Below are 17,093 nucleotides of genomic sequence, written 5' to 3'. Positions count from 1 at the left end.
AATTTAGAATTATGCTCAAAAAGTTATCAAACTGTGTATACCCTTTGATCCAGCAGTGTCTCTATTGAGTTTATATCCCAAAGAGATCTTAAAGAAGGGAAAAGGACTCACATGTGCAAAAATGTTTGTGGCAGCCCTTTATGTAGTTGCAAGAAACTAGAAACTGTGTGGATGCCCATCAGTTGGAGAATGGCTGAATAAGTTATGGTATATGAATGTTATGGAATATTATTATTCTGTAAGAAAGGACCAGCAGGATGATTCAGAGAGGCCTGGAGAGACTTATATGAACTAATGCTAAGTTAAATGAGCAGAATTAAGAGATCATTTTACACAGCAACAGCGAGATATATGTTGATCAATCTTGACGGACATGGTTCTTCTCCACAATGAGATGATTCAGGACAGTTCCAATGATCTTATGATGATGAAAACCGTCCATACCCAGAAAGAAAACTGTGGGGACTAAGGGTGGATCACAACATAGCATTTTCATTTCTTTTGTTGTTTTCTTGAATTTTATTTTCTTTCTGATTATTTTCCTTTTTGATCTGATTTTTCTTGTGCAGCAAGAAAATTGTATAAATATGTATGCCTATATTGGATTTACATATATATTTACCATGTTTATCATATATTGGATTACTTGTCATCCAGAGGAGGGGGTGGGAGGAAGGAGGGGAATTTGGAACACAAGGTTTTGCAAGGGTCAATGTTGAAAAATTATCCTTGCATATGTTTTGAAAATAAAAAATCTGCAATAAAATAATAAAATAAAATAACTATAGATAATATAAAAATAGAGAAAATTACTTTTGATTACTGTATTTCAATGTGATTGGTTCTTTTGTAGTTCTGTGTATTTTATTTAATGCATATACAAACATAATTCTGAAAAAGCAACCAAAGGATTCATCAGTCTGCCAAAGGAGGGGGTAGGGGAGTCCATGACACAGAAAAGGTTAAGAACCAGTATTCAATAATCTCTAAGATCCCTTTGAGTTTTAGATTTCCAATCCTATTCTCTATAATCTAATTTGTTTAGGGATTATTGAGTCACTTCCCATTTCTCTGGGTCTCAATTTCTTCATCTGTCAAATGATCAAATTTGTGAGATGATGCCCAAGTCTCTGGCAGTAGAGCTCAATCTGGTGACACAGGGCTCCTCCCACCTCTCCTTAGTTTCCTTTCATCCTGGATCATTGTCTAAGGCAGAGCCCAGACATGATCAGACTGCTGATGATATGTGAGATGCTCCAGGGTCTTCAGTTCTGACCCTGTGATTTATTCTGGGAGCCCCACATGACTCCCAGGGCTGAGATGAAGGTCATGCCTTTTCTTTGAGGAGCAAAGGTTTGACGTAGGGTTCCCTCTCCCTCCCCCCGCCAGGTCCCTCTGCCTGTCACTGAGCCCTGGAAGAAGGAAGGTCTATGCTGTTTACTGCGTACTGCAGGGGTAAGGAAAGGCTTAGTCCCTTTATAGTATGTGTGTGTGTGTGTGTGTGTGTGTGTGTGTGTGTGTGTATGTGTGTCCAGGGATCCAAAGCCAGAAAGTTATCAAGTCCACGGCAGTCTGCCTGATGGCTTCCTTCTGATATGAGGCCAGTCCTTTCTTCTATTCCTTTCCCAAGAATTCCTTTTCCCTTTAGCCTTTGTTGCTAAACTTGTGACATGAAAGTTCCCATTCTGTCTCTCTGTGTAGGTTCCAATGACAGGGCACAGAGACCTTTTCCAAGCAACTACTGCAATGAGTGACTGGGACAGGCCCCCAACTTTTCCTTTTGAGTGGAGGGACATGAAGAGGTCACCCAAGACTTTGCCGACAGCAGCAAAATGGGTTCTCTGGAGAGTTGCCTGGGATAAATGTAATTGGTGGGGGTGGGGTGGCTTTGCAGTCTTGGGTCATATATTATCATAATTCAATAACAATATTGTGAATACTGGAGCTGGGAAAGGGAGCTGCTGAAAACTGGAATTCTTAAGAAGGATCAAGACCTAAGTGGGGACCCAGCCACTAGTGTCTATTTTGTTTGATGCAGAGAGTGAGCACTGCATTAAAAAGAAGAAAAGAACAGAACAAGAAAGCCAGCAAGGGTAGGGAGAAAAGGAGAGGGAAGGGGAGAGGAAAAGGAAGTTGAGGAAAGGGGGAAAAAGGAGGGAAAAAGGGAGTGGAGAAGACAGGAACAGAAGGGAGAGAAGGGGAAGGAAAGGAAAAAGAGAAGGAAAGGGGGAAGGAAAGGGAGGAAAGGGGAAGAAAAGAGAGAAAAAGGGAATGGAGAGGATAGATAGGAGGGGAAGGGAGAGAAGGGGAAGGAAAGGAAAAAGAGGAGAAAGAGAGAAAGGGGGAAAAGAGGGGGAAAGGAAGAAAAAGAGTAGAAGAAAGTGGAGGGGAAAAGAAGAGAGAAGAGGAAAGTAGGGAAGAGAAGAGATGGGAGAAGAAGAAATAGGAGGGAAGTAGAGAAGAAAGCGAAGGAGAAGAGGGGAGAGAGGAAGAAAGGAGAATAAGGAGGAAAAGGAAGGAATAAGGAAAGAAGAGATGAATGAGAAGAGGGAAGGGGAGAGGAAAAGAATTATGTGGAAATTACCTAACCATGAACAAATTAACAGAATATGGAAGTCAAAGGAGACCCCAGGAGCTAGGTCATCAGCCTGTACCTGAAAAGGAATCCTTTCTCCAGGATAACTTAGAAAGGGTCATGTGACCTTCCCTTGAGGTCTCCCAGTGATAGAGAGTCCACTTCCATCTCCAGGATGTCCCTTTTACTTTGGGACAGATCTCAATATAAGGAAGCTTTCCCTCAGATCAAGCTGGAATCTGCTTCTCTACAACTTCTCTTTGTTAATGCTGGTTCTGTCCACTGAGGATCAGAGTTAATCAGTCTTCCTCTTGGCCATCCCTCCCACCTCTAATGTTTCCCTTTACCTCTATCCCAATTTTCTTCAGTCTAAGAACTTGTAGTTCCCTTGACTACTTTTGTTCTGGCCTCTGCCATCTTGCTTGCCTTTTGACTGAATGCTATAAGCACTGCTGACCTTTGGAGTTATCTCCAGAACTCTGAGCACCACCCACAAACAAATAACAATAACATTAATCATGATGAGAGCAAAGCTAGCTCACATTTGCATAATTTTTCAGGTTTGTAAAGCAATTTCCTAATAAATAAGTATGTGAAATAGGCTGTGCAATTCTCATAACATGAAGAAATACCTCCACATTTTTTCCTCCATCTTGCATCCCATTTTCTCAGTTAAGTCCATTCCTTTTATTGAACCATTTAGGTCAAATTTCTTTTCAAAAGAGGTTAATTTTAAAAATTAATTATGTCACATACTTTGTGTAAAAGCATTAGATAGATAATATATAGATAAGTTATATGTCCTAATTAGTTTTTTAAATAGATGGGAGTGAGATCTGGAGTTAGTAAATTCTAAGTTACAATCCTGCAACAGACACTCATTATGTGATCTCTGGAAAGGACTTGTCTGCTGCCTGTCTCAGTTTGTTCTTCTGTAAAGTGGGAATAATAACAGCATCTATCTCTCAGGATTGTTGTGAATATCAAATGTATACTATCTAGAAAGCATTTTGTTAACCTTAAAGCAATATCTAAATGTTTATTATTATTATTGTTGTTATTATTATTATTATTATATCTTAGATAATGGGAACTTGTGGAATTGATAACTGGAGGAGACTTTAGCCCACCAGAAAAAAGAAAGGATCTCCCAGATTGTGAGCACCAGAACTGGAGCTTGAATAACCAGGTCTTTCCTTTCATTTCAAATTCAATCCCTTTACTCAGTATGTGATCTCTGGAAAGCACTTATCTGCTGCCTGTCTCAGTTTGCTCTTCTGTAAAGTGGGAATAATAACAGTATCTATCTCCCAGGGTTTTTGTGAGTGTTAGATGTATACTAGCTGTAAATCATTTTGTGAACCTTAAAGCAATTTCTAAATGCTGTTGATTATTATTATTATTATTATTATTATTATTATTATATCTTAGATAATGGGAACTTGTGGAATTGGTAACCAGAGGAGACTTTAGCCCACCAGAAAAGAGAAAGGATCTCCCAGATTGTGAGCACCAGAACTGGCGCTTGAATCCAGGTCTTTCCTTTCATTTCAAATTCAATCCCTTTACTCAGTCTGTGATCTCTGGAAAGCACTTATCTGCTGCCTGTTTCAGTTTGCTCTTCTGTAAAGTGGGAATAATAACAGCATCTATCTCCCAGGGTTTTTGTGAGTGTCAAATGTATACTAGCTGTAAATCATTTTGTGAACCTTAAAGCAATTTCTAAATGCTGTTGATTATTATTGTTATTTATTATTATTATTATTATTATTATTATTATTATTATTATTATTATATCTTAGATAATGGGAACTTGTGGAATTGGTAACCGGAGGAGACTTTAGCCCACCAGAAAAGAGAAAGGATCTCCCAGATTGTGAGCACCAGAACTGGCGCTTGAATCCAGGTCTTTCCTTTCCTTTCAAATTCAATTCCCTGTTCACTGAAGTATGATGTCCCTACTATGGATTACAGTTATAAGGGAAAAGAATTGAGTCCCAGAGAAGTACATGGATTCAAATTCAAGTCCTCTGACTATTGGTGTTCTCTGTCCTACACCATATGATAGACTTCAAGACCCCTGGTCTACTTGAAGATCTCTACATGAGACCATCCATCTTGCTTCCCTATGCTGACTGTACTGGTTTGTGTCCCCTGCCCAGAATGCACTTTATCATCCCCTCTGTCTCAGAATTCTTTCAAGGCTCAGCTCAAGCAGCATCTCTTACCAAAAGTTTTCTTGATGTCCCACAGCGATTACAAAGAGTTGGACCCTTGAGATAGTCAAGTGATTTATTTTGTTCTGTAGCTCATTTTCCAAATGAGGAAACTGAGGCAAACAGGATTATTCAACTAATTAAGTGTAGCTCTTGTTTCTTCTTGGTAGAATATCAGCTCTTTGAAGGGTTTTTCATTTTTGTCTTTGTAGCCCCAGTACCTGTCCATCTAGGTGGTGCCATAGTGCAAGGGATGGGGTGGGGGCTGAAGTAGGAAGACTTTTGAATTCAAATATGACCTCAGATGCTTAGTAGCTGGGTGACCCTCTGTAAGTAATTTAACCCTGTCTGCCTCAGTTTCCACATTTGTAAAATGAGCTACAGAACAAAATAAATCACTTGAATATCCCAAGAAGATCCCAAATGTGATCAGAAAGATGGGACTAAAAAACAACTCAATGACCCTAGTGCTCAGCACACAGTAAGAGCCCAAATAATGTTTGATGAATTGAATTAAGAGGCCCTAAGATTAAATTTCTCTTCCAGCAAACTGTTTTCAGTTTCTCTCTTGCTTTTGTTTGATCAGCTTCCCATTGAAAGCTCCCCATGAAGCCTCATACCCCTCACACCCTGATCCAATCCCCTGTCAGTAGGCTGCCTACTCTGCCCCCTATAAAAGCCTGGGGATGCTGTTTCAGCCCTTTATAGGAGTGTTTTAGAGATAAAATGAGAAGGCAAAAACAGCATTTGAATTAGACTGATCTCTCAGGACAGCATTTTCCCTATTGGCAAAATCTAATCAATTTTCCTTTTTCTGGCAAGATCCAGGCGCTTCAGTGAAGGTCCTTGAACTCTTAGGGGTTCAAAGAAGAGCAGATTCTGTTCACCCCCATCATCCTCTGGTTTGTGGGTTGGAAGGGATTCCTCTGCCAAATTGTAAACTGCAGATCCTGGCCTGGAAAGGACTCTAGAAGCCATGAATTCCAAGTTCCTCCAGAGAAGGGAACAGAAGCAGGAAAGGACTTGGCCAGTCATTTAGGTAATGAGCATCAGAGGAAGGACTTGAGCCTAGGTGCTCTGACCAACCACTGGACCATGTTATTTGTAGCTTTTGCATTTTGACTGACGCCCTTTGTCAAGGATCAGAATTCAAATTGTAGGAGAATTTTTTTAAAAGATCTAGAACTCAGGACTTTTCCCAAATATCCAGGACCTCTGGCACGGCTCCAACAAAGCATAGCTCGGCAAGAGATTAGAAAAGATAGAATGGATAGAAACTGAAGTCAGAAGCCCAAGGGCTGCCTCAATTCTCTAACTGAATCTGGATGATCCTGAGCAGATCACATCCTGGCTCTGGGCACCAGAACGAAAACTAAGGGACTGGGCTTGTTTTGGTGACCTGGGAAAGGTCATGGAGAGAGCCATGTGTCCAGACTTAATGGCTTCAAGGCTCCTTTCACTTCTGAGTCTGAATGGAGGTATGATAGTATCTATATTCTTTTTCCCCCACTATAGAGTCAATTATAAGCTCCTTCCCAATTCTGACTGTTCTAAGGCCCTTCCCAGCTCTAACATTCCTTGTTCTAAGGTCCCTCCCACTTCTGAACATCTCTGTTCTAAGGTCCCTCTCAGCAATAACATTCCTTGTTCCAAGGGCCCTCCCAACTCTGACATTCTATGGCTCATGTGGAATACAAGATACTATTTTTTATTATAGCTTTTTATTGACAGAACATCTGCACGGGTAATTTTTCAACAGTGACCCTTGCAAAACCTTCTGTTCCAACTTTTCCCCTCCTTCCCCTCCCCCCCTCCCCTAGATGGCAGGCAATCCAGGATATGTTAAATATGATAAAGTATATGTTAAATCCAATATATGCATACATATTTATACAGTTATCTTGTTGCACAAGAAAAATCGGATCTAGAAAGAAGGCAAAAAAAGAGAAGGAAAACAAAAATGCAAGCTAACAATAACAGAAAGAATGGAAATGCTATGTTGGGGTCCACACTCATTTCCCATAGTTCTCTCTCTGGGCGTAGCTGATTTTCTTCTTTACTGAATAACACAATATACTCTTAAGGCAATTCTCCCAACTCTCATTGAGCCAGGCCTCAGTAACAGATGCTTACCTATGATTACTGGTCAGTGTAGAAGATCCGATTCGCTTTTAGAAAGGGTAATAGTTTGCACCAAACATCTCTCCCACATTGCTCCCCTCTCCAAACTAGGGATGCCCTCTCCCAGGGGAGAATCCAGGGGAAAGTCAGTCTATGCTTAAAGCCCACATGGCAAAAAGATAACTCGAACCTCATGGAAATTCTTTGAATGGAGACCCTCCTATATAGCTTTTGTGCTGGGATCCTTGGGAGCCCTGATTCTGCATCCAATCTGTCCTTAGCTTCAAAGATAGATATTACTGTAAGCTAATGTAGAAATGCTGTGAGAACCTTGTTGAGAAGATGGGAAATCCAAATCCTTCAGGTCCTTCAAAGCTTGCAAGGTCCTAGATCCGCCCCCTTCCCCCAGCTAACATGGGAAGGGGAGGAGGGAAGTTGGGGGTGGGGTGGGAGTAATTGCAACCAAATGCAAGACTGAGGCCCAACACCCTTGTCTAGCCCTACCAATCCATTCTTTCAGAGGGATGTAGAGGGAACACTTTCTCTACTTGCTTGAATCTCCTGGGTACAACTTGCTTTTTTTTTTTTTTTTTTTTTTGTAGACTACTCATAGGTTGTCAGCAAATTTCCTCAGATAACCTGAACATTTCCTATGCAACATCATTCCAGCTGATCAAGAACCCTCTCTCCTCAGAATACACACACACACACACACACACACAGAGTCTAAAGCCTAAGATTCATCTATTCAATAGAGTTCTCATCTCATTAAGATATGTGGACTTGCTATTTTGACACTTATTTAAATGGGATGGGGTAAATTTGATTGATTTATTCAACTTAGATCCTCGATTTAGATCAATTCATTAGATATGATAAAATTCAACCTAAAAAAGAAAGAAAACCAAATCCACATATGAAGTACCTACTATGTACTAAATCCCAGGAATAAGAAGATAAAAAAAAAATACTATACTGCCTGTCTTCAAAGACTTTACATTTTATTGGTCCCTTCAAGCCAGAATGACCCGAATCCAGACACTGACAAGAAATAACTCTCTGCCTTTGCAATCCTGGCTAAGTACATGGATAGTAACCTAATCATCTCTGAACATTAAAAGTGACGATCACCTGGGGTGAGGAAATAGGCTGATTAAGTGCTTTGATTTGGGCAGAAACCCAAGGCCTTGGAGAAAGTCTATGATGGTCAGCAGAGTGGTCTGATCCTGTAGTTCTTCACTAGAGCTACCTTCCAAACTACTTCTTGGTCCCTCTGGGACTCTTCTTTTGGTCCCTGTGGGATACTTCTCTTGGTTTATGTCACTTTTAACCCATACTGCTTTTTGAGGGGAATATATCTGAACTTGAGCTTGGTCCATTTTGTTATATGGCAGGAAGTCACTGAGGGAACTCACCACCAAGTTGATACCTAGATACAAGAGTCAGGGGATAGAAGTGGAAAGGACCATCTAGTTTAACTAAAGAACAACCATTATAAGGATGATAAAACTACAAGAGAAACAAAAAGATCTTCCTCCCCACCTGAATCTTCTTTCCAAAGTATGTCATTCTCCTGGGACCTGGTGAAGCTTGAGATTCTGGGTTTCATGGATTTGCCCTGAAGGTGGGATAAGAATTGGAGTGGAGGGAGGGAAATGAATAAACAGAATAGCAGAATTTATACATGTATTAGAAATTATTGGATTGTGTGTTTGTGTGTATATGTGTCTTTGTATGTGTGTTGGTCTTTTTTGTGTGTGTATATGTATGCGTGTGTGTGTGTGTGTGAGTGTGTGTGTGTGTGTGTGTGTGTGTGTGTGTGTGTGTGTGGTAGAAGGAAGAATCAGAATTCTGGAAAGGAAAATCTTTCCCAGAGATCATCCCCCTGCCCATCTCTTTAATCTTTCCCAATCCTCTTGCTTTCATGCTTTAATCCACATTTTGTTTTATTCTGTCCTCCCTCCCTCTTTCCCTCTTTCTGATAATCAGGGTTAACAATATCCATGACCAGATGTCTCTCCAGCATCATGATGGGGAGGACACTGGACAGCTGCTGCCCAGCTCACTTCTGGACCTTCTGAACCAAATGACTGCATCTGTTCTTCTTGCTTTGCCCACATGTTTCCTCAGGGGAACCATCCTAACGAAGATGGGTCTGGCCCTTGCTTTCCAATATTTCTTTGGAAGCCAGGGTGACGGTCCTTTCTTATGCCCGTGTTAATGCAAGCAAAACTATCTACAAGTGTTTTTCGGGTGGGCGCTGGGGAGGGGTTACTGATTCCTTGTTATTCCACAAGCAAAGAGAAATTTGTTTTATTTTACTTTAAAAAAAATCAGTCCAATTCTATGCTTCTTGTTTCATGAGCCTCATCGGTGTTCCTCTTAGAATGAAGAGTACACTACTCTTGTTAATCAATTCACCGACCAGTAAGCATTTATTAACTGCCTACTGCATCCCAGACATTGTACTCTATAAACAATGAAGCAAACAGTCTCTACTTTCCACAAGTTCACGAGAAGAGACAATAAATCAACAGAGAATATATGAAGAAAACAATGAAATATAAAGTGATTAAGAGGGAGCGTGAGTACTGAAGAAAATCAAAAAAAGGCTTCACTTCGAACAGTGTTTCTCAAGCTTTTGTTCTCAGTATTCCCTTATACTATTATAAATTATTGAGGATGTGTCCAAAGAGTTTTTGTTTATGTAGGTTATACTTATAGGCATTTACCATATTAGAAATAAAAACTACTTTTGAATTTGAAAAGTCTCTGAAAGAGATTCTCTAGGATTCTCTGGACCTCACTCCAAGAACCACTGACATAGAAGATGATACAAGCCTTAAAGGAAGTCATGGAATCTACAACATGGAGTTGAGGAAGAAATGCTGGTGAACATACAGAAAACATCCAATGGGAGAATAGAGAGAGAAGAAGAATCCTTTCTCCCCCAAGACAAACCTCCAGAGGGTTGTCTGCTATAAACTTACCATGATCCAACTTCTTCCTGGGTCATGGTTATATTCTGAAGTAGAGTAAGGTTGAACTGAATTAATTCCTTCCATAAAGTAAATGCTGATCATGGATGATATAGTATAGAGCACCGGAGCTGAAGTGTAAATTCAAGCCTTCCCCCAGAACTTAGAATCAGGAAAAGTCAATTGACTTCTTTGGACCTCAGTTTTCTCACCTGTAAAATGAAGAATTTGAACTAATGAGCTCCCTTCTAGCTCTAAATCTATGATCCTATGATATGTGATACTCTGAGGTAATGTCCACCAGCCATCGACAGATCCAATGAGGAAGATCTGACTTCAAATTGAAATGACAGATGCAAGGATGAGGAAAGAGGGGGTCATCCTTTCGCCATCACTTTCTTAAATCTAAACAACCAACAAAATAATAAGTCAAGTCCAGATGTGCAGTATTTGCTAATTTCTGAAAATGTTATAATTAACTCCGCATCCAGCATATCCCTGAACAAATCTATGCTAAAGAATAATTAAGTTGCATATTTATATAGCACCTACTATGTGCCAGATATTGTGTTAAGTGCTTTACAAATATTATCTAATTTGATCCTCATAACAACACAGGGAAATAGTTATTCCCATTTATTATTCCCATTATATAGCTGAGAAAACTGAAATAAATAGAGTCTAAATGACTTGCCTACAGTCACACAATTAGCTAGTGTCTGAGGCTGTGTTTGAAATCAGGTCTTCCTGATTCCAGGCCCTACTCTCTATTCATTTTACCTCTTAGTTGTAAAGGGCTAGTACTGAGCAAATGCACTTGGATAATGGAGCACGTGAGACTAACTGCCAATTGGACAATTCTCTATTAACATGTTTGAAGGTTGACCCTCCCCAGCTGTTCTGTGCTGACTTGATTGGTGGGACAAAGAGGGGGAAGTGACGTGTGTGGGTAGAGTAGGAGGAGGAAATTGAGACATTCTCTGGTGGTGGGGAGAGAGGAAGGTGGTGTGGAGATTGCTAGATTTAATCCCCTGACAGCGACCCCAAAAGACCAAGAATAAAGATTTTTGGTGATCCTGACTCCAGCTGATTTCTGGGAAGACAGAGTTCCAGCACTTAGTTACCTGCATTCAGGTTGTGTGTGCAATAAGATTTAAAGGAGAGAGACAATCAGTAACTTTGTGTGATGATCAACTCTGATTGACTCAGCTCTGCTCAGCAACACAAGGACCCAAGTACAAAGGACTCACAAAGGAAAATGCTATCCATAACCAGATAAAGAATGATGGACTTGGAATGCAGATTGAAACAATTTTTTCACTGATTTCATTCTTTCTCATGGCTCCCTTTTGATGTGTTTCTTCTTTCACAACTGCGACTAATATGGAAATATGTTTTACATAATAGCCCATATGTAAACTATATCAAACTGTCTACTATCTTCAGAAGAGGGGAGGGGAAGAAAGGAGGGAAGGAGAAAAAAATTGGGATTCAAAATCCTGTAAAAATGAATGCTAAAATTTTTTTGGACATGTAACTGAGGGAAAATAAAATAATATTTTTAAATCTCCCCTCGAACAAATAAAGAAGAGAGACAAATCAAGAGCACCTGGAGTAACACAGTGTGAATCAGACAACAGGAGCTCTGAGAGCCATGAATACTAATAGTAACAAGAAGGGAAAAGAGCATTGTATTGAGAAATAGAATACAGTCCTTTGAGATATTCAGCTACTGACCTGCTGTGGGCATCTCAGGCAAGTTCTCCTCTTGGGGCCATTGTTTTCTTCCATGTAAAATGAGGTGTCTCTACTCACTGAGTCCATTCTGACTCAGATCCCCAAGTTCTAAATTTTTTTTCTAGCTTTCATAATCGTGGTTCAAAGATTTTCCTTGATACTATTGTTCTATAAGAAATGTTGAAAAGGTTGATTTCAGAAAAACCTTAAAAGATTTACTTAAGCTGCTGTTGAGTGAAGTGAGCAGAACCAAGAGAACATTGTACACAGATTATATGATGATCAATTATGACAGATAGCTCCTCTCAGCAATACAGTAATCTAAGACAGTTCAAGAGACTTGGCATAGTAAAAGCTATCCATATCCAGAAAGAGAATTATGGAGACTGTATATAGGTCAAGTACATTATTTTCACCTTTTTTTTTGTTTGTTTGTTTTCTTGTGGTTTTTCCCTTTTGATTTTTCTTACCTATTATGGCTCATTATGGAAATATGTTAAAAATTGATTGTACATGTATCGCCTATAAAAACAAAACAAAACAAAGAACTCCAAATATTCTCCTTGGTTCTTGTATCTATCCCCTTCTCTTCATTCCCACAGCTACCATGCCAAGTCAGGCCCTTATCCCCATTATAATGACTTTCTGATCAGTTTCCCTGCCTTGGATCTCTCTTTTCTAAAATCATTCCTCCATACAGAATATGTAACTGGCCGTGGTTTTCTCCTCCATGAATTCCCATGATTCCTTTTGTCTCTAGGATCAGATCCAAACTTGGTGTGGCATTCAAAGGTATTCACAAACTGGCTCCAGCTGAACTGTTTTGGTTTTATTATACACTGCTTTCCTTCAAGCTCTCCAGCCCAGTTATTGTTATTCTTTGCATACAACCTTCTACCTTCTGTCTCTGTACCTTTGCATAGGTTGTTGCCCAAGCCTAAAAAACCCTCCTTCCCCACCTCTTCCTTTTAGAATCACTAATTTCCTTCAGAGCTCAGTGTAAACACCAGCCCCTTCATAAATTCTCCTCTTTTCCTCAACTGCTAATATCTCCCTTCCGAAATTATCAGGTAATTCTGTAGCTATTTTGCATGCATTTATTTCATGTACTTCAATCAATCACTTATTCTATAAGCATTTGTTAAGCACCTATTATGTGCCAGGGACAGTGCTTGTATGCTAGGGAAAGGAAGGAGGGAAGGTAAAAATGGAGAGAGAGAAAGGAAAGAAGGAAGAAAGGAAGGAAGGAATGATGGAAGAAGGAAAGGAAGAAGGAAGTGTTAGGGCCTGGATAGCAAGTCATACATCCTCTCCCCTTTTTCATTTGTGCAATTAAATTTGGGAAAATTGAGTTTTAAAAGAAAACTTTAAAGTTTGAGGCTCTGACTCCCTTTCTGAACCATTGCAACATAATGAAGGGTAGAAAAGAAAAACAGTCTCCAAGTGCTCACCTCTCTGACTTCATCCCTGTCCAAAAACTACCCTGGGAACAGAATTATTGTCAAGGACAATCTTGTGTCCTGCAGTTATGTCCTTGTTATAGCCCCTATCTATCCAAGAATGGTCCTACTCCCCTGTCTCTCGGGGGCTGAGCCACAATCTCCAAGCTGTAAATACCAAGTTAATTCTTCTCTCCCTGCCCTCTCTTTGAAATAAAGATAGCAACAGCTGCAAGACTAATTGCATTCCTGCTTCTGTATTTTGCTTGCTAAAACATCTTATATAAATAATGTGCCTCAGTTGCTCACCCAAATGCTTTGGAATAACATTTCCATTTCAGTCAGCTAGCTTAAACTCTCCAATTAAAGATTAAAACCAATCTCTTCTTGCCTCAGTTTCTCTGGTGTTATGGAAGGAAGGGAGGAAAGGAGGGATGAAAGGAGAATGGAAAGAAGGAAGGAAGGGAGGAAGAAAAGAAGGAAGGAAGGGAGGAAGAAAAGAAGAAAGGAAGGAAGGAAGGAAGGGAGGAAGAAAAGAAGAAAGGAAGGAAGGAAGGAAGGAGAGAAGAAAGGGAGGGAGGGAGAAAGGAAAGAAGGAAGGAAGGAAAGAAGGAAGAAAGGAAGGAAGAAAGAAAGAAAGAGAGAGAGAGAGAAAGGGAGAAAGAAAGAGAAAGAAAGAAATAGAGAGAGAAAGGGAGAAAGAAAGAGAGAAAGAAAGGGAGAAAAGAAGGAAGGAAAAAGAGCTTATAATCTAATGGGCAAGACAAAATGCCAACAACTATGATAACCAAACTATAGACAGGATCAATTGGGGATAGTCAATCTAGGGAAGGCATTAGCATTAAAGACCATAGGGGAAGCTTCCTGGAGAAAGTGAGACTTTCAGTGAAATCAATGAATCCAACATATAGAGCTAAAGAGAAAAAGTTCTAAGCATGGGGGATAGCTAGTGAAAATGTCAGTGAAAATGAAAATTTCTTGTTTGAAGAACAGAAAGTTCAGTGTTGCTGGATTGAAGAGTACAATGGAAATTTGTTGCCTGTTTCAGTCATGTCCAACTCTTTGTGATCCTATTTTGGATTTTCTTGGCAAAAATGCTGGAGTGGTTTGTCATTTCCTTCTCCAGCTCATTTTACAGATGAGGAAACTGAGGCAGAAAGGGTAAAGTGATTTGCCCAGAGTCACATAGTTAGTTAAGTGTCTGAGGCTGGATTTGAAGTCATGAAGATGGGGAGTTAAGTGTAAATAAACTAGAATGTAGGAAGGGACCAGAAAACTCAAGCAAACAGAAAATAAACAACATAAGTGGTCATTTCCTTTCCTATCCTCCCCCTCAATTACTGACTCAGTACTTAGAAGTGTTCTCTAGTAGTAAGCTTCTTGAAAATAGGAAATATTTCATTCTTTGTCTTTTCCTCCCTACAGTCTGACACATATCTTTGTTGCTTTTGTTGTTGTTTGTCTTTCATCCTGGAAGATGACAATGACATCAGGAAAGTGAAGCCATGATATGCAAGTGAATGAGATTTATGGGAGGGAAGGCTGTACAAACCTACTTGCCTCATTTTTTCCTTTAGAACCATCTGGGTGCAGTGACCAGATATAGATCAGGATGACTAGAGATGGCCCTAGCTACTGTGGGAGACTGTAAGTACTTAATAAATGCTGATTTTTAAAACTGAATTTAAAAAATTCACATTGCTTTATGAATCATATTGTAGAGAAAAATCAGAAAAAAGGGGAAAATCAAAGGAGAGTAAAAAAAAAAAAACAGAAAAAAGAAGTGAACATAGCATTTTAAAAATTTACATTCAATCTCCATATTTCTTTTTCTGGATGCAAATGGCATTTTCTCTCCAAAGTTTATTTGGATTGCCTTGGACCACTGAACCACTGAAAAAGAGCCATTTCTCTCACAGTTGATCATCATATATTCTTGCTAGTTCTTTGTACAATGTATTCTGGTTCTGCTTGTCTCACTCAGTATCAGTATCAGTTCATGTAAATATTTCCAGGTCTTTCTCAAATCAATTTATTAATCATTTTTATAGAACAATTATATTCCATTACCTTCACATACCACAACTTATTCAGCCATTCCCCAATTAATGGGTTAATAAATACTATTGACCAACTAATTAAGGAATTTCAGTCTCTTCAGAATGAGATAATATCTGTAAAGAGTTATATAAATTCTTTTCCTCCTCCTCTTCCTCCTCCTCCTCTTCCTCCTCCTCCTTCTCCTCCTCCTTCTCCTCCTCCTTCTCCTCTTCCTCCTCTTCCTCCTCCTCCTTCTCCTTCTTTTTCTCCTTTTTCTCCCTTTTCTCCTTCTTCTTCTTCTTCTTCTTCTTCTTCTTCTTCTTCTTCTTCTTCTTCTTCTTCTTCTTCTTCTTCTTCTTCTTCTTCTTCTCCTTTACTACTCCTTATTTTCCTCCTTCTCTTCTCCTAATTAGCATTAATATGATCTTCCTCTCTACAACATCCCTGATAAGTGTGTGACCAGCCTTTGCTTGAAGATTTCCAATATTCAGAATCCTACCACCTTCTAAAGTAATCCATTCAACTTTGGGACAACTCCAAACTCTCATCATGAGGAAGTTTTTGTGACCACTAGTCTGAAGGAGCTTCTTTGTAGTTCTTCTCCAACTCCTTCCCTCTTAGTTCTGTCCCCTGGGGTCCAAGCTTACAATTTATCCTTCTTCCACATGACAGACCGCCAAAGACTTGAAGATTGCTTCTGTGTTCCCATTGGATCTTCCATTTCCCAGCTAAACCCACCAAATTCCTTCAACTGATGTCCTTGTAATGTCTTCTATGTCATTTCTGCTGGGGGCATCATCAATGCATCTCCCCCTCTCCTCAACAAGCACTTAGGACATACCTACTACATTCCAGGTGCTACAACCAGCTGACAAATCCATCAGCCATCCCCCTCTTTCTAACGCCCTTGGCTCCCACCCAAGCCCCCAAACAGGATCACATTTCCAAAGTTACTGGAAAAGGCGAAAAAAAAATGAAAGAACCATGTCAGTTTTAGGCCACATTATAAATATAAGCCAGACTGTTTGCCAAATGGAGGAGCTGCAGAATTTGCGGGGAAAGAATTTATTGGCAAGTGGGATGGAAACGGCAGGCACTGTGGGCTGGGTGATTTACTCAGAGCCTGGGCATGGAGAAGAAACTGGCAAATGGCCATTCAAAGGGAAAGGGCCCATTGGAGATGATGATTATCATAATACTTTGTAGTTATGTATAACCTGCTCAGAGAGGCCTTCGGAGCCATTTCCAGAGGTTGGTATGTAATCAGAGGTATTCCTTTGGTATTTTTTAAGGGAATATTTTGGAAGCTGAGCTTGGTTGTTCTGTTGGTTAGCATGCAAGACAGCCACGGTATATTTTTATTTGGAGGGGGATGGGATGGAATCTGAGCCTGTAAGTTCATTTGTATGTGGATTTCCCAGAGTGAAAATGATCTCTGTAGATGAACACAAGAAACTTATACATAATTAGGGATCAGAGACTTAAGAATTTGAAGGGACCTTAGAGTTATAAAGTTAAAAGACCTCAGAGGTCAATGAATCTAACCTCTTTTTTGCACCTGAGGAAACTGAGGCCCAAAAAAGTTAAATTTTTTTGTGGCCACTCAGATTATAAATCAGAAGTGATGCTTTCCCTCTGATTACCTTCTGATTTTCTGATTACTTCCCATGAGCCCTATGGACAACTATCTATCTATCTATCTGAGTGAAAAGGCATCCCAACAACATTTGGGAGTCTCCGGATCGGAGTCACAGGTATAGCGAAAGAATTCACAGACTCAGTCTCCAAGTGGGCAAAGAGTTTATTTTGCTGACAACAATGGGCTAGATTCCATAAGGGATTTTTAGCAAAGAATTGAGGGAATGGAGATAGATTTATACAAAATTGAATCAGAGCTTCATGTTACTTATTTGCTAATTTTATGGCTTGCAGGTAGGTTTGAGAGGTGGTCTCTCAGGAACTTGGTTATTACAGACCAACAGATTAT

General features: G+C 39.8%; 1 long non-coding RNA gene across 1 annotated transcript; it reads left to right on the top strand.

Moving 5' to 3' along the window:
* Positions 1–1,404: 1,404 nt before the first annotated feature.
* LOC141551750 (uncharacterized) lies at positions 1,405–3,961 on the top strand. The gene is made up of 3 exons (XR_012484951.1): positions 1,405–1,455; positions 1,702–1,864; positions 3,659–3,961. It is a non-coding gene; the product is annotated as an uncharacterized LOC141551750 (long non-coding RNA).
* The last annotated feature ends 13,132 nt before the right edge of the window (positions 3,962–17,093 follow it).

The sequence above is a fragment of the Sminthopsis crassicaudata genome, chromosome 1 (assembly GCF_048593235.1).
Source record: "Sminthopsis crassicaudata isolate SCR6 chromosome 1, ASM4859323v1, whole genome shotgun sequence".
NCBI lineage: Eukaryota > Metazoa > Chordata > Mammalia > Dasyuromorphia > Dasyuridae > Sminthopsis > Sminthopsis crassicaudata.
Note: the sequence above shows the minus strand (reverse complement) of the source record. Positions and strands in the feature narration are given on the sequence as shown.